This window comes from Pipistrellus kuhlii, unplaced genomic scaffold (assembly GCF_014108245.1).
Source record: "Pipistrellus kuhlii isolate mPipKuh1 unplaced genomic scaffold, mPipKuh1.p scaffold_m20_p_1, whole genome shotgun sequence".
NCBI classification, from domain to species: Eukaryota; Metazoa; Chordata; class Mammalia; order Chiroptera; family Vespertilionidae; genus Pipistrellus; species Pipistrellus kuhlii.
This window is the reverse complement of record NW_023425404.1, coordinates 89,582,703-89,609,063: the sequence shown is the minus strand read 5'-3', so window position 1 is coordinate 89,609,063 and position 26,361 is coordinate 89,582,703. Positions and strand designations below refer to the sequence as shown.

General features: G+C 43.9%; 1 long non-coding RNA gene across 4 annotated transcripts in view; it reads right to left on the bottom strand.

Annotated features, from left to right (window-relative positions):
- Positions 1–11,342: 11,342 nt before the first annotated feature.
- Positions 11,343–26,361, bottom strand: part of LOC123653002 — a 110,252-nt gene continuing 95,233 nt past the window's right edge. For 3 of the 4 annotated variants that reach the window (XR_006742607.1, XR_006742612.1, XR_006742609.1), the window contains 2 exons: positions 13,572–13,693; positions 11,343–11,489 (listed from right to left, as the gene is read on the bottom strand). This is a non-coding gene — a long non-coding RNA (uncharacterized LOC123653002). Of the gene's footprint in view, positions 11,490–12,814; positions 12,903–13,571; positions 13,694–26,361 lie in introns of all 4 variants that reach the window. The other variant, XR_006742610.1, reaches the window with a different exon arrangement.

Here is a 26,361-nt window from a genome sequence, read left to right as displayed (position 1 = left end):
CTTGCATCGATTGGTTATGCTTATGTGCATGCACACAAGTCCTTCAGTTGATCTCTTACCTCCCCTCCTCCCCAGCCTTCCCGCTGTAATTTGACAGCCTGTTCAATACTTCTGTACCTCTGTATCTATCTTTTTGTTCATCAGGTTATAATGTTCTTTATTATCCATAAATGAGTGAGATTATGTGGTATTTTTATTTCACTTAGCATAATGCTCTCCAGTTCCATCCATGCTCCTGCAAATGGTAAGAACGCCTTTTTAAAAGCAGCTTAGTATTCTATTGTGTAAATGTACCATAGTATTCTAATCCACTCATCTGCTGATGGGCACTTAGGCTGTTTCCAAATCTTAGTTATTGTAAACTGTGCTGCTATGAACATAGGGGTGCATATATCCTTTCTGATTGGTGTTTCTAGTTTCTTGGGATATAGTCCTAGAAGTGGAATCACTGGGTCTAATAGGAATTCCATTTTTAGTTTTTTGAGGAAACTTCATACTGGTCTCCACAGTGGCTGTACCAGTCTGCATTCCTACTAACAGTGTATGAGGGTTCCTTTTTCTCCGCATACTCACCAACATTTGTCATTTGTTGTTTTGTTGATGACAGCTATTCTGATAGGTGTGAGATGGTTCCTCATTGTCGTTTTGATTTGCATCTCTCAGATGATTAGTGACTTTGAGCATATTTTCATATGTCTCTTGGCCTTCATTTATTTCCTCTTTCGAAAAGTATCTATTTAAGTCCGTTGCCCATTTTTTTAAAAATCTGGTTGTTTATCTTTTTTTGCTAAGTTTATGAGTTCCCTGTAAATGTTTGAGATTAAACCCTTATCGGAGACATTGACAAATATGTTTTCCCATTCAGTGGGCTTTCTTGATGTTTTGTTGATGGTTTCTTTTGCTGTGCAGGAGTTTTTTATTTTTATATAATCCCATTTGTTTATTTTCTCTTTAGTTTCTATTACCCTAGGAGCTGTCGGTAAAAATATTGCTTTGGAATATGTCTGAGATTTTACTGCCTGTGGATTCTTCTAATATTTTTATGGTTTCTCATCTTACATTTCAGTCCTTTGTCCATTTTGAGTTTATTTTTGTGTATGGTGTAAGTTGGTAGTCTAGTTTCATTTTTTTGCATGTATCTGTCCAATTTTCCCAACATTATTGAAGAAACTATCTTGACTCCATTGTATGCTCTTGCCTCCTTTGTCAAATATTAATTGAGCATAGTGCTTTGGGTTCTCTATTCTATTCTATTCCATTAGTTTATATGTCTGTTCTTATGCCACTACCAGGCAGTTTTGAGAACAGTGGCTTTGTAATATAGCTTGATATCCAGTATTGAAAGGCCTTCTCCATTTCTCTTCTTTCTCAGGATTGCTGCAGCTATTCGAGGTATTTTTTTTTTTAAATCCAGATGAATTTTTGGAAAGTTCTTTCTAGGTCTGTGAAATATACCATTGGTATTTTAATGGAGAGTGCATTGAATCTATAGATTGCTTTAGGTAGTATGGACATTTTAATGATGTTGATTCTACAAATCCATGAACACAGTATGCTCTTCCATCTATTTATGTCTTCCTCTATCTCTTTGTTTAATGTCCTGTAGTTTTCTGAGTAGAGGTCTTTCACATCCTTAGTTAAGTTTATTCCTAGGTATCTTAATTTTTTTGGTGCAATTGGGATTGTTTTCTTAGTCTCTCTTTCTGTAAGTTCACTGTTGGTGTATAAAAATTCCATAGATTTTTTGGCGTTAATTTTGTAGCCTGCTACATTGCCAAATTAATTTATTAAGTCTAATAATTTTTTCATGGAGTCTTTAGGGTTTTATATGTACAGTATCATATCATCTGTGAATAATGACAATGTTACTTCTTTTCCAATTTGGATGCCCTTTATTTCTTATTCTTGTCTGATTGTTAGGGATAGCACTTTCTGTACTATGTTGAACAGGAGCGGTGAAAGTGGACATCCCTGTCTTGTTCCTGTTCTTAGTGGAAATGGTTTTGGTTTTTGCCCATTGAGTATGATGTTGGCTGTAGGTTTATCATATAAGGCTTTTATTATATTGAGATATGATCCTTCTATTCCCACTTTCCTTAGAATTTTTATCAAAAAAGGGGTTGGACTTTGTCAAATGCCTTTTTTGCATCAATTGATATGATTAAGTGATTTTTGTCTCACTTTGTTTATGTGATGTATCACATTTATTGATTTGCAGATATTGTATCAGCCTTGCATTTTTGCAATAAATCCCACTTTGTCATTGGGTATGATCTTTCTAATGTAATGCTGGATTTGGTTTGCTAGAATTTTCTTGAGAATTTTAGCATCTATGTTCATCAGGTATATTGGCCTGTAATTCACTTTCTTTGTGATGTCTTTACCTGGTTTTGAGATTAGGGATATGCTGGCTTCCTAGAAAGAGCTTGGAAGTGTGCCTTCCTCTTGAATTTTTTTGAATAGTCTGAGAAGGATTGGTTTTAGTTATTCTTTGAATGTTTGGTAAAACTCCCCTGTGAAGTCCAAGGCTTTTGTTTGCTGGAAGCTTTTTTATTACTGTTTCAATTTCATCAGTAGTTATTGGCCTATTCAGGTTTTTTTTTTAAATCTTTCTGATTGATTTTTGGAAGCTTATATTTTTCTAGGAATGTGTCCATTTTGTCAAGGTTGTCCAGTTTGTTGGAGTAGAATTGTTCATAGTATTTATTTTTTTATTTTTTATTTTTTTACAATCCTTTGTATATCTGTGGGGTCAGTTGTTACATCACCTCTTTCATTTATGATTTTGTTTATTTGGACCACCTCTCTTTGTTTCTTGGTGAGCCTGGCTAGAGGTTCATCAATCTTGGTTATCCTTTCAAAGAACCAACTTTTGTTTTCATTGATCTTATGTTTTTGTTTTGTTTTTTGTCTCTATGTCATTTATTTCTGCTCTAATCTTTATTATCTCCTTCCTTCTGGTTATTGTGGGCTTTTCCTGTTGCTCTCTTTCTATTTCTTTAAGTTGCAAGGTTAGATGACTTAGTGCCATTTTTTCTTGTGTGTTTTTTGTTTGTTTGTTTGTTTGTTTGTTTGTTTGTTTTAGATAGGCTTGTAGAGCTATGAACTTCCCTGTCAGGACTGCTTTCATTGTGTCCCATAGATTTTGAATTGTTGTGTTTTCATTGTCATTTGTTTCCAGTATGCTTTGAATTTCTTCTCTGATCTCCTTGGTAACCCAATCACTGTTTAATAGCATGCCAATTAGCCTCCAAGTGCTTGAATTTGTTTCATTGTTTTTTATTGTAGTTGATTTCTAGTTTTATGCCATTATGGTCTGAGAAGATGCTTGTTATGATTTCTATCTTCTTGAATTTGAAGAGTTTGCCTGTGTCCCAATATGTGGTCTATTTTTGAAAATGTTCCATGTACACTGGGGAAGAATGTATATTCTGTAGTTTAGGGGTTAAATGTTCTGAAAATGTCAATTAAGACCATCTGATCTAGTGAGTCATTTAGAATTGCTGTTGTTTTGCTGATTTTTTGTTTAGAGGATTTGTCCAGTGGTGTCAGTGGGGTATTAAAATCCCCAACTATGATTGTATTGCTATCAATCTTTCTCTTGATATCTTCCAGAAGTTGTTTTATGTATTTGGGTGCTCCTGTTTCAGTTCCTTGGTTCCTATGTTTACTATAGTGATATCTTCTTGTTGAGTTGTTCCCTTTAGTATTATGAAGTGGCCTTCCTTATCAGTTGCTATGGCCTTTACTTTGAGGTCTATTTTGTCAGATATAAGTATTGCAACCTCAGCTTTTTTAAAATATATATATTTTATTGATTTTTTACAGAGAGGAAGAGAGAGGAATGGAGAGTTAGAAACATCAGTGGGAGAGAACGGGAGAGAAACATTGATCAGCTGCCTCTTGCACACCCACTACTGGGGATGTGTCCACAACCAAGGTACATGCCCTTCCTTGACCGAAATTCCACTGGGACCTCAGCTTTTTTTTTTTTTTCATTTCCAGTTGCCTGAAAATTTTTTTACTATCCCTTCACTATCAGTCTGTGTGAATCCTTTGTGCTGAGGTAGGTCTCTTGCAGACAGCCTATATATATATATATATATATATATATATATATATATATATATATATATATATATATGGGTCACGTTTTCTTATTCTTTCAGCTATCCTATGTCTCATGACTGGAGCATTTAGTACATTTATGTTTAATGTTATTATTGATAAGTAGTTATTTGTCTTCAATTTTATTATTAATGTTTGTGTTTCTTCTTGCCGTTCTGTTTCTTCTTTTTATAGCAGCATGTTTAGCATTTCTTGCATTGCTGGTTTGGTGGTGATAAATTCTCTTAGCCCTTCAGTTTTGAATGATAGCCTTGCTGGGTATAGTATTCTTGGATTCAGTCCCTTGGTTTGCATGACTTTGTATATTTTATTCCATTCCCTTCTAGCCTGGTGTGTTTCTGTTGAGAAATCCATTAATATTATAATGGGAGATCCCTTGTAGATAACTTTCTATCTCTCTCTGGCAGCTTTTAAGATTCTTACTTTGTTGTTGATGTTTGCCAATTTAATTATGATGTGTCTTAGTGTTGGTCCTTTTGGGTTCATTTGTTTAGGACTCTGTGTGCTTCTTGGACTTGTGTGTGTGTGTTTTTTGTCAATATCAGTAACGTTTTCTGTCATTTCTTCAAACAGGCTTTCTATTCCTTGCTCTGTTTTCTCTCCTCTGGCACCCTTATTATGCAGATGTTGTTTTGTTTTGCATTGTCCCAAAGCTCCTTTTAGGCTCTCCTCTTGCTTTTTAAGTTTTCTTTGCAGTTGTTGCTATGTTTGTATGTTTTTTCCTACCTTGTCTTCTAATTCGCTGATCCAGTCCTCAGCCTTTTTTAGTCTACTGTTTAAGACTTCCATTGTGTTCTTTATGGCAACTATTTCATCCTTCATTTCCTCTGGATTCCTTTTCATGTTGGTGACATTCTCATTCAGCTCCTTATAATTCTCATTGAGTTGTCATCTTGCCGTTTGAGCATCCTTATAACAATTACTCTGAACTCTTTCTTTTACATGTTGCTTATCTCCATTTCATTTAATTCCTCCTTTCCTTTCCTTTGGGGATTGTTTTGTGTGTGTGTGTGTGTGTGTGTGTGTGTGTGTGTGTGTGTTTTTCATTTGTTTTGGGTTTTTTTGGTCTTCCTTTTTTTTCTGTAACTTTTTAATTATTTCTGTTTTTGTTAGAAATAAAGTGAGTTCCCCAAGTCAGGAGTTTTGGTAGAATACAAAACACTCAGGAGCCAGGCAGCAAGGCAAACATATTTACTTCTACATAGAAGGGTGCACATACATGGTCTGGAAGCATGTGCATACCAAGCAGGCAGTCTGCTTGGCTTTATAATCCCTGATGCACGTGACCTGTCCTTTGCTCTTGATCGGAGCTCAGGCGCACGGTCTTTCGCAATTGGCTAATTCAAAGGATGGGGTTGGCCTTTGCTGTTTCAAGATGGCAGCCCCCAGGGGAGCTGCAAGTCATTTGGCCAACAAGGTGGCTGCCAAGTCACATGGTACAAAATGGCGGCTGTCTAAACTGTTTTTTGATAGAAAAGATGACTTGTTTATTCTCACAGTTCTTAGCATCCTTATAACTGCTTTGCTACCCAGGTTCTTTTGAGGGTGGTAGTAGAGGTGTGATCTCTCAGGTTTCCTGGGCTTGGTGATCTAAAGGAGCTCCCTACTTGAGTATTTGGGTTTTCTTGATATAGTTGGATATTGAATGTTAGTTCATTTCTCATGAATAAATTATCTTCTTGGGTTGGCAATGTGAATCACCCTCAGCTTCATTGTGCATGCTGTTTTGGATGTGATTGTGGTCCTGGCTCTTGTGGAAAAGGTTGTCTGAGGTCTTTCTGATATGTTATAACTGTGGGTTCCCAGACTTCACAGCCTGGAAGGAAGGAGTATCAGGGCCTGAGGCTCAGGTACTGTTACTTTGGGTAGTGTGGTATGACTCCTGCTGGATTAGCATCACTCTGAAACTCACTGTGTGGAGCACTGACCCAATGACAGTTGGGAGGAGCGGGGGCGGGGGGGGGGGGGAGAGAAGGAGCAGGTGTCTTGTAGTCTCTGTTTGAGGCAGTGGCCAAAGTGATTTCCCTCTCTGGATCACAAGGGGCTTCATGATCCAGTGGCTGGGGATGTGAGAATCTCAGGGTCTGTGGCTGAAATAATGTGACCTTGTTCAGGGAGGCAAGTCCTCAACAATTCACTGAACTGTCCATAGGTAGAGAGCCAGGAGAGGGATGTCATGGATCCTACTGAGGGAGCTGTGTGCCCCTGGTTAGAGAGGCACATTCCCAGTGGGAGCACACAGATGGGCCCAGGCATCTTCAGCTGGGGTATGATATTGTGAAGCCCACATGCTGGATCAGAGTGATTGTGGTATGCCACTGGCTTTGCGGAGGGAAAAGTCCACAGTTTATCCCAGTTTCTGGTTCAGGGGATGAGCACCCTTGGTTAAATATGCCCACTCAATGGCTGCTTACAGAGGCACCCAGGAGCCGTCTGCTGAGGCAGTGGCCTCAGGAGTCACTTGTGCCAGAGTGGCACTACTGTGGGGACTGGATGCCAGTGACTGGGGTTATGCCTTGCAGCAGTTCAGAGAAGCACTTGGGGGCTGCCTGCCAGGGCAGTGGGCTCAGGGGCTTATGCACTGGATCAGTGCAACTGCAGTGACCAGAGGTCAGTAGCTGAGGTGTGGGAAATCTGAGTTTCTGTTGTTAGTCCTTGAGCCTTTGGTTGGAGATACATGTGCACCTAGTGGCAGCTCACAGAGGCACCCAGGAGTCGCCTGCTGGGGCACTGTCTTCAGGGGACCTGCATGCTGAAACCACATGATACAGTGTCTGATGTCTGTGGGTAGGCAGCCAGGAAGGGAGAAGTCCAAATTTCTACTGCCAGGGCTGTATGCCCTTGTTTGGATATGAGTGCCCTGACCTGGGGCTTAAGGAGGTACCCACGAACTGCCTATAGGGCAACAGGCTCAGTAGGCCTGTGTGCTGGAAAGGTGCAACTGTGGTATCCAGAGTTCAGCAGCCAGGGAGGGGGATGTCCCAATTTTTGCTGTCTTTAGCCCTTGGGTAAAATCGCGCATACCCATAGGTGGCTCACAGAGGCATCCAGGAGTCATTTGTCAGGGTGGTAGGGCTCAGGAGGCCTGCGCTCTGGAAAGGTGTGATTACAGTGTCCTGATGTTGGCAGTTGTGGGGTGGAAAGACTCAGTTTTTGCTGCCAAGGCCTTGTGCCCTTGGTTGGATTTGTGTGCGCCCAGCGGTGGCTCACTGAGGCACCTGGAAGCTGTTTGCCAGGGCAGCACACTTAGTGTGGCCCTTGTGTTTAAGACATGTGACCAAGGTGTCTATGGGCAGGCAGAAAGAATGGAGGGAAATCTGAATTTCTATTGCCAAGGCTGTGCATACCCTTGTTTGGATACAAGTGCACCCCACAAGGGCTCACAGAGGCACCCAAGAGCCGCCTTTGGGGCAGTGAGTTCAGAAGGCCTGTGTTCTGAAAAAGAGCAACTGTGGTGTCAGAGGTCAGCAGTTGTGAATTGGGTAGATGAATTTTTTGCTGCTGTGCCTTTGGTTGAATTTGTGTGCACCCAGTGGTGGCTCATAGAGGTATCCCAGGGCTGCTTGCCAGGGTGATGCACTCAGAGAGGCCCTTGTGCTGAATCTGTATGACTGAGCTAGCTCTGGGTAGGCAGACGGGAGTGGGGTAAATCCTAATTTCTACTACCTAGGGCCCTGTGCCCTTGGTGGCTTTTTTTGCACCCAGTGGCAGCTCACAGAGGCACCTGGGAGCTGTTTGCCAGAACAGTGCATTCAGCATGGCCCTCGCATTGAAGCCGTGTGACAAAGGAGTCTGTGGGCAGGTATCTGGAAAGGGGGGACTCAAAATTTCTATTGCTGGGGCAGTGAGTCCTTGTTTGGATAAGAGTGTGCCCAGTGGGGGCTCACAGGGGTACCCAAGAGCTGCCTTTGCGACCTCTGACTGAGGAGGCCTGTGTGCTGGCAAAGCGCCGCTGTGGTGTCAGAGGTTGATAGCTGTGAAATTGGAAAACTCACTTTTTGCTGCTGTGCCCTTGGTTGAATTTGCACACGCCCAGTAGTGGCTCATCGGGATACTCCAGAGCTAATTGCCAAGGCGGTGCACTCAGATAGGCCCTTTTGCTGAAGCCATGTGACTGAGGTGTCTTTGGGTAGGCAGACAGGAGTGGGGTAAATCCAAATTTCTACTGCCGGGGACCTTATGCTCTTGGTTGGATTTGCTCACGCCCAGTGGCTGCACACTCAGGCACTCAGAGGGGCCCTGGCGCTGAAGCCACTCAACTGAGATGACTGTGGGCAGGTATCCAGGAAAGATTTCTACTGCCAAGACAGTGGGCCCTTGTTTAGGTAAGAGTGTGCTCCGCAGTGACACCCACTAGCAGTCTGTGCACTTAAAAAGCACGACTATGACACTGGAGAAGTGTGACTGTGGTGTCAGGAGTTAAGCTACTGGGGAGGCGGGAAGTCGCACTTACTGCTGTGGAAACATGCACCCTTGGAGGTGGAGGTCCCAGGGTCCATGAGTCTGCAGTTGGGGCAGCAGGATTTTGCATGGAGTGGCTGCCAGGTCACAGGCAGTGTCTAAGGGCTGTCAGGGTGGTGGTGCTGATGAGTTCCTAGAAGAGGCCACTCTCCCCTTCAAGATGCTGTGGGCTCTGTACCTGAGTCCTGCAACCCAGGGAGTGCCCGCAGCAGTGGGAGTCTCTCCCTGTCTGGGAGAGCCTGATCTGCCAGCCCCTGATGTTCCTACCGGATTTAACTGTCCTTCACTCACTCACACACACACACCACACACATCCACACACTCTCCTCTCATCCCCTCACTCACTCACAGCCTCTCCCTCATCTCCATCCTGCACGCTGCCATCTTCTATCTTGTACATCCACTTTTAAAATCTATTTACCTGCCTAATTATTCACTATCATTTATCCTTTTTCTTTTCCAACTCTTACTTTTAAAATCTGTCCTCAGTACACAACGATACTTGATTTTCATTATATCTCCTACAGTTCACTCACACATCTTTTTTCCTTCTTTAACTCTGCTCTCTACTGACTCCTTTATAAAGTTCTTCCCTCCCTCCTTCCCTTCTTAAAGCTTCCATTTGGTAGGCAGTGCATTAATCCCCAGTCCAAGGCTCAGCCCTGGCCAGGTGTTCACTGCCGCCTTTCCCTGGCCTACCTGCTGCTATCCTGCTCCCATTCCCTGCCCAGGATGCCCAGCTCAGTGAGGGTGGCCGAGGCCCACATGGCCCAGGCACTGCTGCCATGAAGTAAAGCAGGAGCGCCTCTGCCCAGAAGGCCTCAGACTGTCCTCCACTCCATCCAGACCATGGGCACCTCCCAACCAACTGATCTCCTGCTGCTTCTGGGTGGGGCTCCCTGCTCCACATCGCCTGTGCCCTGCCCCACACCAGGCACACCTGCTCTGCTTCCCCCTTTCGCATGCAACTTCCTTCCCTTTTTCATCCCTGCATCTTTTTCTTGTTCCTTTATGTATTTCTGTTTCTCCTCTTGGCCTGTCTGCATGCAGGCCTGCCTTCCTCTCCCTCTCCTTTCTTATCCACTCCTATTGTATCCTATTCTACCCTGGCCTTGCAGCTGCCTGAGCAGAGGGTGGGGATGTAGCCTGCTAATCCGGTCATGATGTGAAACTGTAATGGACAAATTTGCATGTTCCTCTATTATTATAATAGATTAGATGGAAACAGGGTATTCCCAAACCAACATTGTCCTCCAAGGAGTGGCACTGTCCTTGATACTGGCTGCTACTTTCCACCACATATTGTCCTTGATGCCTTTCCTTTTCAGCTTTGAGGTGAAATTATTAAATTAAGATCTAGAGAGATTATGGCAATCAGGCCTCCCTAGAATCACCTTTGCTACCCCACTGAGCCACTGAAGAATTCTTCTATGGCAGAAATGAAATGAAAAATTACTTGTGAGTTCCAGACACATGCTCGCATGCACTCAGAGCTTAGTTAGCTTAGCGCACACCTATAGCACTAAACTGTCTACATTCTTTAGTTCAAGGGCTGACAAGCTATGGCCCACAGTCAAATCTGGTCCACTGCCTGTTTTTGTAAATAAATTTTTCTGAAACATAATTATATTCATTTCTTTCCTAATTGTCTTTGGATGCTTTAGGTCTACAACAGCAGAGTTGAGCAGTTGCAACAGATACTGTATGGCCTACAAAGCCTAAATATTTACTAACTGCCATTTTATAGAAAAAACAAAAACAAAACATTGGCAACTTCTGCTCTAGTTTATTCCATTTGGAACAGATTTTTGTTTTGAGCACAATCCTGTATTATTCATGATTCCCTTTATAGCTACCTTCCTTCCAAGCTCAGGATGAGGTCTTTCCCTAGTATGTCATGCCAGCACAGCCAAGGGTGAACCTGAGGAGAGGCAGTGAAGGATTAAAGAAGACAGACAGGAGAATACAGCTGGGGCTTGGTAGATCTCCTGTGCCTGGATGAGGTCACAGAAATACCCAGCCTGCAAGCCAAAGCTTTATTTTATAGTCAGATCACACAAAGCAAAACAAGGGAAGTGGTCAACATGTTTACAATGTTCTTGTGAGTTTCACCTTGTTTTGGCAACACTTGCTGCACCTCCCACAGCCCATTAGCTACCTAGGAAGGAACTAGGGAGGACTATAATGTCCAGCTTAATTATGCTAAGAGGTCTCTGCCCTCCAAGCTGGGACTTGTTTGTGGCCCTGCCACAGGTCAGTCTGAGATTTAACTCTATAGCCACTCCCTACATCTCTCCATTTTTGTTTGTTTGTTTATTTGTTTTTAAACTACTATAATAAAGGTAAAACTTGAACATCAAAGCTCTGACTATTAAAATAGTAACAAAACAATGCCAATGCAAAAACCAAACTACAGATATGTTAACATTTTAAAACTTGAACATTATTAACAAAGATCTGGCTATTAAAACAATAACAAAATAATGCCAATACAACACAGAAGTAAGAGAGAAATCAAACTACAGACATGTTAACATTTTTAGCTACAGAATGAAAGTTTCTTTTGCTGCTGGTATATAGTTACTCAGAGTCCTCAGACTTGGCTGTGCAAGATTTTACAGAAGACTGGAAGCTAACCAATGCTAGCAGAGCCAGAAACATGGGTGAGGGAGTAGCTTCCACTTCTTGCTTTTCTACCATCTGCTGGGCTTCAGTTGTTAATTTCTTCAGCTGACCCCATTTTGACACCTCAGCCCCTTGTATAGTCTTTATTTTGTTCTTCTACATTGCTGTTATGGGGCAACTCTCAATCTTTTGAATGAATGGCCAAGGAGCTTCTCTGGGTCCATTGTGGTGATGCACATAATGGTCTGGAACCCAAATCGGCTCCACTGTTCCTTCTGGAAAGATAAAAAACACAATCTCTTCTCCACATCATTACTGGATCTAGTCCAAACCATTGCCCAGATGGTGCATCCTTCCATTGGGTTAACCTGTTGGAGACTATTGTACTGAAGGCCCAATGCTTTTGGCTGCTGTACAACCCTCTGCATCATAATTCAAAAAATTTAACACATAATATCCTTCCATAACATCTTTCTCCCTCTTTTTGTTTTTGTGCTTCTAAGTGTCCTTGGTTTAAGGAAGATAAGATTTATATTTCATGGAGGAAGATAATGGGGGAAAAATAAGATATATGTACTACTATATGTAATAATATGTAATACTTTAAACAATAAAAACAAAAAAAGATTTATATTTCAGTATTTTGTAATTTTAAAATACCTAGATAATTAATAACTTTTATTATTTAATTTAGCAATGTTCTAGAGTCTTTAAGTTACCAAGGACTTTGGAAAACTATGTATAGGCATGGCAAAAAGGCAGAGGGAGGAGGGAACAGGCCTCCAGGCTGCTTGAATTTTAAAACTGTCACATTCTTTCTTAGAGATAACATCTAAGGTTGGTGCTGTGGTTTTTCTGCTTTTACAGGGGGAAAGGTGACTGGCCCTTTTCTCTAACAGAGAGGCAGTCAGTCTCCTCTTGAGTGGCTGGACTTACATTATTAATATAGTTATAATTATTACTAAAAAAGCTTTATTACAAATTCTTTCATTTTAGTTACATTTATTTATGTTTTAACAATTTTGAGATTTTAAAGCCAATTATTATTATCTGAGGCATTTTCTTTGACAATTTCTGTAACAGAGATAACTTCCTGACTTTCAGTGGCTTTAATGTTAAAGTATTATTTCATTTTATTTTCCTTTATAAAAACAGGAGTGCCCCAGAACCTGTGAGGAAATGTTGGAAGGCAATCCATTATTATTCAAGAACTACCCATTAATATGGAAACACTTGTTGCCCAAACCCAGCCTGTATATTTTTCTTGTGTCATTTTTGCCATCTTTTAAAAAGAAAGAGTCTTGGGTTTATTCCATAGCATCTGTGAAGAGATGGGGTTAAATCCAAGAGGCCACCCAAAATAGGATGGGGTGTGCCTTCTCTTAAGCTAGCCTTTTTCTCTTCACAGGTACAGAAATGCCAGATGTATCCCTAAATTGTGAGAAATTTATCATCTATTCTAATTTCAAGTGACGAACTGGGGAATAAAAATATGCCAAAAATGGGACTTTTAACAACACTCCCAAGAATGGCCATCCATTTTATAGGATCATCCAAAGACCCAGTAGTTAATGGGCTGGGACCTTTTTAAGTTACTTACCTTTGTCTAGGGAATTTTTCTAGAACCTGTGTCATCAGCCATATGTATTGTTTATATTCTTCCTCTCCATCCCCACATTCTGTTTGCTCTGGGAAAATTTAGTAATGGTCTGGGTATCTACTGTTTCTTAATAGACTAACAATAAACAAATTAAACCAAACAACACAGACAGATAAAACAACAATCAACCGACAAGCACCCATAAGACATAGATAAGACTTAATAAATCAGAGTTCTTTTCATGAATCTTTCAGATGTTTTTTTATACTGCTTGGGACTTATAGCCAGAATGAAGCCTAGATCTCAGCCTGTTGTTCACACATCTTATCATATTCTGCTCTCCACAGCATTAACTGGCGTTTAAAGTTATTTTTGCTAAAATTTGCCTGTCCCAAGGTATTATATTGTAATTTTAGACAAAGCATTAAAGAGTCCTTTGTAAGATGACTGTTAGCCCCATTTTCTCTAGCTGTTGAGCCTTCACACACGAGGGGTGGAGGATCTGAGGCCTTAAGTGTTACAAATTTTGATCCTCAATACAAAGTGGGCATAATGCAGTTCAAACAAGAGCCCACATAGTTAAAGATGACAAGGGCACTTGTATACCTTCAACCTAATTTAAGAAAGTACCTTTTGACACCTTAAGAAATTTAGAAATTTGACTATGCTTATTTGAGCATTGTTTAAGATATCCCTTTCCTAAGATCTTGAATTTCTGATGTTTTACACCTAGCTATTACCAAACTGCTCTCCTTACCTTACTTTCTGCTTTCTGCTTTCTGCACTGGAGCATCCTTTCACCTTACAATTGTAGTTCCCCCATACACACATTCCATGTTGGACGCCACATGTGCCATGCCAGCACAGCCAAGGGTGAACCTGAGGAGGGGCGGTGAAGGATTAAAGAAGACAGACAGGAGAATACAGCTGGGGCTTGGTAGATCTCCTGTGCCTGGATGAGGTCACAGAAATACCCAGCCTGCAAGCCAAAGCTTTATTTTATAGTCAGATCACACAAAGCAAAACAAGGGAAGTGGTCAACATGTTTACAATGTTCTTGTGAGTTTCACCTTGTTTTGGCAACACTTGCTGCACCTCCCACAGCCCATTAGCTACCTAGGAAGGAACTAGGGAGGACTATAACGTCCAGCTTAATTATGCTAAGAGGTCTCTGCCCTCCAAGCTGGGACTTGTTTGTGGTCCTGCCATTGGTCAGTCTGAGGCTTAATTGTAAAGTCACTCCCTGCACCTTACCTGCCCCAGTTCCTGGAGAAACCAGCTTTCCTACTTGTATGTGTCCTAAGTCCATCATCTCTAAATTTAAACTACTTTTCTCAACTAGTAATTCAGTGGTGTTCTCTGGACTTTTTCCACACAAGTTTCCTAAACCCACTCATCTTAGTCACACAGCTTTCTGCTCATCTTCCCCACTCCAAGCTAGACAATACTAATAGTTAACCCAATATTCACCTCCAGGAGACTCAAACTTCTTTATAATCTTTCTCAGTGTGTTAAGACTTTTTCAGTTGCAAATTACAAAAACCTTATCCAAATTAGCTTAATTTTCAAACAAAAAGTTTTCTACAAAATCCAGAAGCTGATTTATGGCTCACAGAACTCAGATGATAAGATATGAACTCAAATATATATGTCATTTTTTGGTGCTGTATTCCTCAGTATTAGCTTCATTTGAGTAGGCCTTTACCATGTGGCAGTCAGAGGCCTTAAGTGTTACCACTTTCAGCTTCTCATATCTCTCAACATCTTCATAAAATAAAGATCCACTTCATTACAATAACAACAACTAAGAACTGAGTCTCAGTGGGTTGCATGGGGTCATGTGATTATCTCTGAGACAATCACTGTGGCCAGAAGAGTGGAATATTGTGATTGGCCTGGGGTAGATGTTGGGTAGGCAATCCAAGTGGATAAGCAGACTTCACCTGGCAGAGGACTGTTTCACAGAGGAAAATGCTCCTACCAGATGGAGAGTGAATGGATGCTGACCAGACAAGAACTATAGATAAACATCTCACCCCATCTGCTGGGTTTGTATTTCTTATCCTTCCAGATTTTTGCTTTCTCCTTCTCTGCTGTCTTCTCAAGAGGCTGTATCAACATTTGAGTCTCTTCCAGAACCACATGTGCTTCCTGAGCTATAATATACCTTCCCTCTAACCTGTTCATCCACCCTCTCCTTTATCTCATAAACTCTGGGGATGTTCAATTCCCACCATCAGTTCCCTAAATGTCCCAGGTCTTCACTGTTTCTTTTCATGCCTCATTCCTTCTGCCTTTCTTACTTTGTCTGTAGGAGGCACTTCTGTTTGACTCTCCAGGTCAAGAATCCCATCCTCTGGGAAGCCCCCTACCCTCTAGAGTAGAAGACAGCATCTGTTATCACTGCCCCTGCACCAATGTCTTGCTGTTTCTCTAATCTGGCACTTACCCCCACAGGATGTATCTTTGTCTTCTCTTTTAGACAATGGGTTCCTCAAGGACAGGGAATTTTTAGGAAATGTCTGCTGAATGTACACATCTTATCAGTGAGCTGATCTTTGTATGACTTTTCCAACTCCAGACTTATAGCAATGTCAGTCCCTCCAAAATCCCATAGGATTAATGGGAGACCACAGCTAGACACATTACTAACTAATTCAGTAAACATCAGTGAACACTTTATGTGCCAAGCAATGAAACCATGGGATGATTTAATTACATTTTCAACCTCAAGAAACCCAGTTTATGATAAATAAAGGAAAATGTCTTGCCTTTTTATCACTCTCTCCCCAATACCTAACTTAGTATCTGACACATAGTCAATGTTTACTAAAGATACTGAACAAATAAATGAGAAATGAGTACATGAAGGAGCTAATGCTTTGGAAGGTGTAGCTAAGGCTCTATCAGAGTGTGGGATCCAAATAGACAGCTGGAGAGATATTGTTCCATTGTCTCGTGAGAGTGCCAGGAACTGTACCAGTGCTGGGGATTCAAGGAGAAGGGACAACCCACTGCTGACTTCATGACCAATGCCCCCCCCATGTTTACAAGAGAGTGTTAGAATTGCCAAGTAGAGGTGGACTGAGAGCTATGATAAGAAAATGTGGTGAGGAAGTGTAAAGAGGGGAGCCAATGAATTTCTTGATTGAGCAGTGAGTGTCTTTCATAATGAGATCTCTATGTTCTCAGCCCTTTCCACAGTTTTCCGTGGGAGCCTCAAGAAAATACTAATCCATTTGCTCAAGGAAATTATCATTCTCACTAGAGCCCTGGTGCACAAAATTCATGCACAGGGGGTGGGAGGGAGTCCCCTTACCCAGCCTGCACACTCTCCAATCCAGGACCCCTCAGGGGATATCTGACTGCCAGATAAGGCCCAATCTCGGGGATGGGGCCTAAACTGAATCAGACATCCCTCTCACAATTCTGGATCACTGGCTCCTAATTGCTCATCTGCCTTCCTGCCTGGTTGCCCCTAACAGCCCCTTCCCACACAGACCTGATTACCCTTCACTGCCTCTGCATGCTGGTCTGGTTGTCCCTAACTTCCCCCCTGCCAGCCTGGTCATCCTAACTGCCCCCTCTGCTGGCCTGATTGCCCCTCACGGTCCCCCCACCAGCCTGGTCGCCCCATGCAGCCTGCTGTTCAGTCATTTGGTTATCCTTCACTAACCCCCCTGCTGGCCTGGTCGCCCCATACAGCATGTTTGTTCAGTCATTTGGTCATCCTTCACTAAGCCCCCTGCTGACCTGGTTGTGGGCAGCCATCTTGTGAGGGTGTGATAGTGAATTTGCATATTACCTCTTTATTATATAGGATGATGATGTGTGTGTGGGGGGAACACTCATAAGACACTAAGAAGAAAATTAGTAGACAATGGCTGGCTTCATGCTAAATTCAAGACTAAGAAAATAACAAAAGAGAACTGACATTCATAGTGGTCCCAGGTGTTTGGAAAAAGCTTCTTGGAGGAGAAACATTCAGGATGGGAAGCTGTGGGGACTTTAGACCTCTGAGGCTTTCCAATGGCAGGCTGGGGCCCTTTTATACAGTTAGAGTTTACTCTGTTGGTAGCAAAGAATCATTGGGAGGGGTATAATTAGATATGGATTTTAGAAAAATTAATCTCATACATAATATAGAGATGAGGGTGGGAGGTGGGGATGTGAGATAAGATCAAGGGGAGCTAGCTTTGCCATAGCACCAGTGAAAAATCATGGCAGCCTCAATCACATCCTTCAGTTGAGATACCTGGCTCCCAGAAGCTGAATGGCCATCACAAATAGTTCCTTTCCCTTGGCACCTGGTCTAGTAAATATTTCTGGGGGGTTGCAATTTACTCATTCATTTAACAAATACATATTGTTCTAAACTACGGTCTAGGTACTGAGAATAAATCTGTGATCAAAACAGTAAAATCCGGTGTCTTTGTGGGGCTCCTACCCTAATAGTCTTTTGTACTGCCATAGATTGCTCCCAGGGAGAGAGGAACATGGTACAGAATTGTCTTTCAGGGCAGTATATCTGGGAGGTTCTTTTGGCAATCAATCAGCTTTCCCTACCCCAACTCTCTCCCACATCCCCATTGGCTAATAAGCTATGTGCTTCTTCCATTTTACCCAATTTAGTCCTGATCCCCAGCAGAGCCTAATGAAGTGGATGGTGGTGCCTATTATGCAATAATGTGTGGGAAAGGACTCTTGGGATGCCTCTGGCAATGGCTTCCTTTAAAGAGTACTGAGACAGGGGGCATGTATGGGCTCAAGCTGCTATTCATCAGGCACAGGGTTAGTAGGGAGGCCCTGACTCAGGCCAAGGAGGCTTCCTCAATGCCTGAGTTGGTTCATGGGTCCAGGGGAGGACCACACCTCTCAAAACAAACACTGGTATCTACAGAATGCTGATCAGACTCAGACAACAGGATCTAAGATGATACTGTGAGGCAGAAAATACAAAAAATAACCAAGCAGCCTTTATAATTAACTTCAGATCCCTTCCAGCAGTCATTTGGAGTTAATAGTTTCTTAATGCAGTGCTCATTTTGGTTACTTTAATTTCCAATTAATTTTGCCAATTTTCCTTCGAGGTGCTCACTGTGTGATAGAAATTTTTGAATAGTAAAGTCCCCACCATGGGGACCTAGGTGGGGGTGGCTGAGGTCAAATTATCACCAGAAGGCTGGGCCCTGCTTGGATAGAGAAGTCAGAGCCTCCTGAGTCCAAGGAGGCTCTTTTGGGGATTAGGTCACAGAGGAGAGCTGATAAAGTGATGCAGGGGTGATGATGCCCTAAATTTTGCTGGCTCTTGATGAGAGTGGGGGAGCAGAGGCAGACCACTCTGCTGGAACTATAAGGGATGCTGCAGGACTAGGGACAATGTCCTTCTTTCTGTCAAGGAAGATCTTAGTGCTCTGAGCCAGGACCATTGGTGTCTGCCCAGATCCCTTTGCTGGGCCTATGCCCAGCTGCTGCAAGTGTTAGCAGCAAAGCACCCACTTCTTTAGAATTGCCTTTGGCAAATGGAATTCACTTCTGCCAGGAGGCTCCACCTTCCCTGCTGCTCAGGCATCCTGTACACAGGTGCTGAGTGGTATAGGCAAAAGTTTGCCCTGTTGCACCTGTACTGACCCCTGCTTCTTGCCAAAGGGTGAGGCTGCCTCTGTGCTGTGGTTAGGGTTCCAGAGTGTGCAGCCAGATGCCAGCTGAGATCATGTTCTTACTTAAGTCTTTCTTATATTGTGTCCTACTCCCTCCCTCCCTTTCTCCTTTGAGGATTGCTCATCAAGTCCCATGTACCTCAATCTCTGTCTTGGGCCCAGCTCTTGGAAATCTAAACTACAATGGTATTTTATTATTGTACATTAAACTCTTGTCTAGCTCTTACACTGTATAGATAATGTTCTAAGTCTTTTATTTTAAAATTTCATCTTATCCTTATAGCAATTCTGTGATGTAGGCATTGTTAGCATCCCTATTTTGAGATTTTAAAAAAATAAGACACAGAACGGTTGGAAGATTTGCCCAAGATCAACATAGATAGTAAGTGCAGAATAGGAATATGACCTCAGTCAACCTGGTTGCAGACTCTGTAACTTAACCATCATTCTGCCCAACATGTAACCACTAACCCTAGCAACTGCCCTAGAGGCATGGGCAACCAGAGGGATAAGGGACAGCTTTTCCCAAGGTCACTGTCAAGGGGATTGAGGCACAGGAAGTTGGGAAACCCTGCAGCTCTGGCCCCATGATGTCAGAGCACACTTTTAGGCAAACTCTCCCCAACCGCTGCAGGGATGGTACTGAGACTGATCACATGACTCAGTGGAGCCAATACTAGTGTGGAAGTCAGATAACCCAGACTCTAGAGCCATCTTCAGGACTTGGAATGAATAATTTTTACCAGTGGGCCTCTGTTTTATGAAGAGCCCTAGCTCTGACTTTTTGGCTTTAGGAAGTGGAAACTTGTTGCTTCTCTGGGGATCTCTCATCAGAGGGTGAGCCCAGATGTCTGTCCACGAAAAGCAGGAAGATACATCCCAGGACCTGCAGGAATCAATGGCTTTGTCCCCAAGGGATTGGAGGAAGGGTCCACGGGGCTACAGAAAACCTTGGGTTGCAATGAGCACTCAATGTCCATCTGTCAAGTTTTGTCAGATTCCTGTATTACGTCAGGGACTCTGCACTTGTAAATCTATAGGTGTACAATGGAGATAACTTCACAGCAATTGTCATTAATTCACTGACCCTTGCCCTATGTAAAAATCCCTCCCCCCAACACACAGTGATTTTTAAAGTTTCCATGGTGTACTTCCACTGTTCTGGGGAAACTGTTCTCTGCTATCAAATGGGGTTATGCCATGTCCTTGCTCTGCTGCCAGAAACCCTCTCAGTGATGACCACTGCCTATAGAGCCACAGGAGAGGACTCCACTGCTGAATCTATGGCCAATGCCTTTAATAAGAAGGCCACAGCTGGCTGTGTTCCCAAAGATGCCAGTCCACAAGGGACCACAAAGCTGCTGTTCTCTTTGACACTCCTCAAAGGAAGAGAAGAGACCCCATTCACTTCCTGAGGCAGGGCTGCAGTTGGGTAAAGATTGTGAGAGGAGGTGAATAGGAGTTGTGCAAATATTCTTTCCTTCCCTCCTACCTTCCCCAACACCCATTCGGCTTCCTCCTTCTTTTGACTTAACAAGGCCATATCCAGGGTGGCCATCTCCCCACAGGCCAGGAAAGCAGGGCGGGGACAAGGCAAGATCCTGTCTGCCATCATGCTTTCTGTGAGTTTCAATCCCCTTCCATTTTCCCCCACAAAAATCAGCCCTCACTAATGCCTGTGGCAAAAGCTGCTGCCATGTCAAAGCATCTGCCGGGAAACTCAGGCCCAAGACCTGCCAGAGGGTGTCAGAACCATTATGGCCTTCACTGTAACAGATCCCAAATCCCCAGCTGGCAAGAGCTTCAAAGGCCAGCTGGCCAGGGCTGTGAGCTGCCTTTGTGGAGAAGGACACCAACTTTACTCTTGGAGCCAGGGTGACAGGTGGCATGTTGTGGCTGTTAGAGGCAGCACTGGAAGACCCTCCTTGTTGTGCTCCAGCTTCTTTTCTTACCCTCTCCACTCTCCACAAGCACAGTTTTGACCACGCCCATCTCCTGTTCAACAACCATAAAAGATTTTATAAAGCCCACTGGATGAGCTGCCATGATCTGGCTCTAAACCACCTTTACTCATGTCATAGATGCCAGTTAAACCTAAACTTGCCTAAACTTGCCCACTGCTGCCAAGCCTCAGAACCTTGGCATATGGCATGTCCTCTGTGTGGAGTGCTCCACCGTCCTCTTTCCCACTGTGGAGAACTTGGGCCAACAGGCCTGATACTAAGTCAGCCAATATTATCCCTTTCCCTGGTGCCCATGCTCTCCCCTGCCCCCATGGCCTTTGTCTCCCTAGATCCTGGGGAATGCAGCAGAACTATTGTCATAGGGTTGGAAGGGACCAGAGAGCTCCAAGTCCTCCCACACACCTCCTAGATCAGTGATTCTTATAATTAGGATGCATCAAATCTCCTGAGAGGCCCACCACCAGAGTTTCTGATTCAGGAGGTCTGGAGTAAAGTCCAAGTATTTTCATTTCTAACAAGCTACCAAGTAATGTCAATACTGCTGGGCCAAAGACCACACTCTGGGAACTGCTGACCAGATTTTGATTCAGAAGTTAACATTGTATCTCTGTTTCCCCATAGGACTCAATGTAAACATACCCACTCTCTGGTTAGGCTTTCATTGATGGCTGTGGTGCCTGAGGGAGAGTCTGAGCTTCCAGGCACCTGCCATTCAGAGTCCTGAGGAAGGTTTCAGCCATCAGTACTATAATGAAATCAGTAACAAGAGCATAAAATCCTTTGCAGGGAAAATAATCACAGTGATCCATAAAGTAGCATGATATAACCATCAATAGTGGCAATAATAATAGTAATAACATTATTATAATATAATGTCATCTGTCATAATATGCTAAATCCAGATTAACCTGAGCAATATAAAAGAATTACTGACATGGGTTGAGTACATGTTAAGGGAAATATTGGCTGACTTAGTATCAGGCTTGTTGGCTTGGGTTCTCCACAGAGGGAAAGAGGACGGTGGAGCACTCCACGCAGAGGACATTATTATTTATTATTCATCAAGTTTAATTGGGTGTCCTGTATTTTATTTGCTAACTCTGGCACCCTGACTGTGGAAGGAAGGAGGGAATAAAAAGAATAAAAAAATGTTGCTTGCCCTCAGAACAACTTCACTGCCTGACAGGAGAAAGATGAATCCAGGTCCATATGACCAGTGGGATGAGGGCTGCGCTTCCCAAACTTGAATGTGTTCAGGAATCACCTGAGGATGTTGTTAAACTGCAGTTCTGCTTCAGGGAACCCAGGATGGGGCCCAAGATTCCACATTTCCAACTACCTCTGGGAGATGCTGTTACCATTGATCCCCGACACACTCTTTGTAAGAGAACTTGCAGAGGGAAGCTTAGAAGCTGTGGTAGCTCAGAGGAGGTACCTGGTTCCCTCTGGGGTGTTTTTGGAGAAGGTGGTACCTGATGGGTCTTGGCGGATAAGAATCAGGGGAGAAAGGTAGAGAAAGTGTGCCAGGTGAAGAAGCACCATTTGTGGAATCCCAGTGGAGAATAATTGCAGCTTAGGGAAGGACAGGGGGAACATGGATGGAGGACAGGGTTTGAGCCAGCAGAGCTGGACTCTAGGAATCCAGATATTAATCAGACAAAGTTGTTTCCATCTCGGACACCTACCCTATCTCATAGGAGAGGAAGAGCTAAGGGCAGGCCAGTATCATCCTATGTTCTGGTGCTGAGTTGGAGGTAAGCACTGGAGTGGGGGGAGCCCAGGGCTTGTTGGATGAATGAATTTAATATAAATTTAGTGCAGGGCAAAGGCAAGGCAAAGAGGAGGCCCAACTGACACAGTAACCCAGAGTCTATATCCCACATCATTCACATCATCTCCACATTTTGATCAGAATATCAGTGGCAGAGCAACTGGTTTTGTCAGTAGCCTTGTATTCACATGATTGGGTTCTAGAATTTGTAGTGATTATGTGGCCTTGAAAGACTTTAAAGTTACCAGCGCTGGGGTAGTAGCCCTCACAAGACCTGTTCTATTTTTGCAGGTTTATCACAGCACCGAAGACAGAATCCATTCTCTTCCTCTTCCTTTGTAATAGATCTCCTATGTTTTAGCTTGGGACATGGCCTCTCAGAACTAAGTCTACTCCCAGCCTCCCTAGATGTGATTTTGCCAATAGGGTGTGGTAGACATAGTCTGAGAATCAGTCTGGGTGCAGTGCAGGAAGCAGGATCTAATCTAGGTGTTCCAAGTAAAATGGGACATAATATAATAATAAAGTTGGCACTTAAAAAATCATTGGCAGGACTGGAAACAGTAAGGTGGTGAAATACTGCTAGGATTTGTAGTCATAGCAGCTGTAGACCAGAGGTCAGGAAGCTCCAGAACACTCCAATGTTGCAGCTGCCCACAGACACAAGGTGATCTTCAGCACACTGGAGATCTAGCCACTAGTCGAAACTCTCATGGGCAGAGGTTAAAGGCCAGCTGTGTCCACTGCCTTAGGAAGAATGGCTTCCACCTTCTTTCTGCCTTCCAGAGCCCACGTGGTTGAAGCTCATTGGCTAGAACTAGTCACATCCAGAATCCTAGTGTCAAAGGAGCCTGAGTCATTCAGTGTTGAGGCTTCTAGGCTCTGTGATAAAGCAAAAGCATAGCAGGGCAAGGGCAAAGCAGGCCAAATGCCCCTGGACAGTACTTACTATCACCCTTCCTGCCAGCTGGGACACAATGGGCACAGCAACATCCTGGGATGGCAGAGAATCACAATGGAGGTCTCATAAATGCCCCAGGACCTGGGTGAGAAGTATACTTCTATCATATTTAAGTCATTGTTTCAGCAGCCAAACTTGTTCTGATACAGCACCACGAACTATAAAATGAGGCCTCAGAGGTATCACTTCCAGAACCTGTGATGTTGAGGTACTGGAATATCGATTCCACCTGGTTAGCAGGGCTGCAGTAGTCAATACTCTATCAAATGGCAAAGCAGTATTTAGGGTTGTGGGTGGCTGGTGCCAAATGCGGACCATTGAGTCTATGCTAAGGGAAACTGCAGTATGCTCAGAGGGGACAGGGGTGTTGGGGAAGACTTCTTGTAGGAGGTGGAACTGGGAACAGAGAGGGAGAGAAAAGCCTTCTGGTGGAGACCATTTTCTGTCCTTTCCCCAGAGAGCCACTCTAACAGCTATGGGGGCAGGAGATAGAAGTATGGTACCCAGTTAATCACAGGACTAACTTTCAACCTGGAGCAAGATGGAGACCAGAGGATGGCCTAGGATTAGAAATTAGTCTTGGCCAGAGACCAGACTGCTGGTCCAGGCTCACAATGTAAATTGTGACAAAGACCACAGCTCAAACTAGAATCAGTGGCAGGACTCAATCTGGGACTGGTGTCTGGCTCATTTTTTTATGGAAAAAGTTTTGTCCCCTGTGTGTGACCCATGTGTGAGCTCAATTTCATTAGTTCCTTTGACAATAAGCCCCAATGAAAGGCTGTCAGAGTGTGTGTAATTTCTTCAAAATTATTTTACTCTGAACCCTCTTTTTACTCTTCCCCCAAACTTAGATTTAGACTCTTATCCCCTCCTGGTGAAAGAGGACCTGCAGGCACAGAGAATTAAAACAAGCTTCCTTCATTCTCACAGTAAGTTCAGGAGAAGGAGCCAGGCAAGAAGCCAGTTGAGCAGGTGCCCAGCCCAGGGCAGCCTAGTGGACTCACAGCTTCCTGCAGTGATTTGGAGAGAAGCCCCAGGTCACCCTGAAGCCCACAGGCAGGCGGTCAGCTGGAGGAGTTGGCAACAGGAATATCCTGGATCAGAGCCTTGGGCCACAGCCAAGGCAGTTTAGTTGGGGCAGAGGGTGAGGGCTGAAGCTTACTCAGCCTGTTCTACAGCAAGCCTGGGGGCAGGTGCCAGCAATTTCCCATTCCTGAGTGATGGAGTCAGGAACCACCAAGTGGCCAGAAAGTACAGGGATCATCTCCCCCCAGCTCCTCATGGGCATACTCAGCTGCTCAAGGAAATACAAAATGATGGTAAGTGACAAAATCGAAAATGTAATTATGACAGATGGACCAACTGGCAGGAATGATAAAAACTGATCCCCAGGCTCTGAGATTTAAAGAGAGGTCACAGAATGACCCCATCTTGGTCACACAACCAGCAAAGTGAAGACAAAGAAATGAGCTTGAGGACAGGAGCCAAGCTCTGTGGAGGACAGTGAGCAAACAGCTTCAGCTGCACTGCACTGATAGATAGGGGTCAGATACAAGGATGAACTTCCTAGAAGTGAGGGTATTTAAACATTGGCATAAGTATGACATCACCTTCTTTTCCAAAGGACATGTATATCCCTCCTGGACAGACTCTGTACAACAGGACCCCTCCAAGATCTGTAGGAATAAGAATGGCTCCATTATCAAATGAGAAGTCTGCAAAGGTGGAGGCAGATGGCATTTGAGAAGAGGGCAAGAGGAAGAAGACTCAGTGTGTAGCAAGTCCCAGAGGACTTTCTTCAAACAGAGCTGGAGAGCAGGTCCCATGCAGAAGGACATCACAATGCTTGGCTCTGACAATGTAAGAAGGTCTCTGAGTGACTCCTTTTTTTCCTTTTGAGCTTTCTTCCCCTTGATCAGACCAGAGGCAGAGCAGGCATGGTGGCCACTCCTCAGGTGGAAACAGCAGACTGCCTAGCCCTGCGCTCTTTGAGGCTCTGATGGAGGGAAACCTGTCTAGGCTCATGTGGCAGATGGGATTCCTGGGATCTGTGGAAATGTTCATGCAAAAATTGGGGAGCTTAGCACCAACATCTTGAGCAGACTTGCATTGCCAACTACTGCTGAGAGATCTGGTTTAGCTTTACTATGAAGGACTGAATTGGCCAGTTTCATTGGTCCCCATTCTATCAACCCTTTCTGCCAGGCATTGTGCTGGGCAATCGGGCAGATAAGTTCCTTATGCTTGGTAAGTTCTCAGATTGGTGAGAAAGAAGACTCATTCTCCAACTCAAAATAATCAAGGTAAGTTTCCATTTATTGAGCATCTACCTTTTCTAGGCATGGTCAAGGTAGAAGCCCACTGTGGAGGTTAAAAAGTATATAGTTGGCTGGGAATTGAGACATAGAAACAATCCTATATAATAAAAGGCTAAATATGCAAATAGAACAAATGGTGAAACTACCAAACAACTGGTCACTATGACATGTGCTGACCACCAGAGGGCGCGCACGGAACATGGTGGGCATCAGCTGAGGTGGGATGCAGCAGGTGAGTGGGGTGGAGCAGGTGAGTGGGGGCGCCAGACCAAAGTGGGGTGCCAGTCGCTGTCATCGGGGAAATCCTCTGGTGGTTATTGAAAATACTTTGCTCCCGTGTACTGTGGTCCTGCCCAGCACTCTCACCCACTGCTGGTGCCTGGCACCAACCCCCAATCACTTAGCACTGTCAGGGTACAAGCAGTGGCTGCTGGCCCTGAGGACTTCTCCACCTCCCTCTGCTCCTGAGGGTTGATCGGAGCAGCAGCCACTGCTCATACCTACTGACAGTGCCAGCCCCACTTGTACCCACTCCGTACCATCAGCAGCTGTGAGAGAGGCCAGGGCTGTCAGTGTGTGGGAGCAGCGATGGCAGGAGCAGGGCCACTGGGAGACAGGGAACCATTGGCTGTGGCAGGAGGGGCTGGACAGGGGCATGGAGGATGGGTTGAGATCCACCCCTGTGCCCACCACAGCCTCGCAGCCCACAATTCCTTTGAAGGTGCAAAAATTTGTGTACTGGGACCCTAGTTAGATATAAGTGAAATAGCCAGGTATTAACTCAAGGTCACACGTGGTTCACATATTAAGTGCATAGGAGCTAGGGAAAGGAAGAGTATAGGCCAGAGTAATCAGTATAGGCTTGTTGGA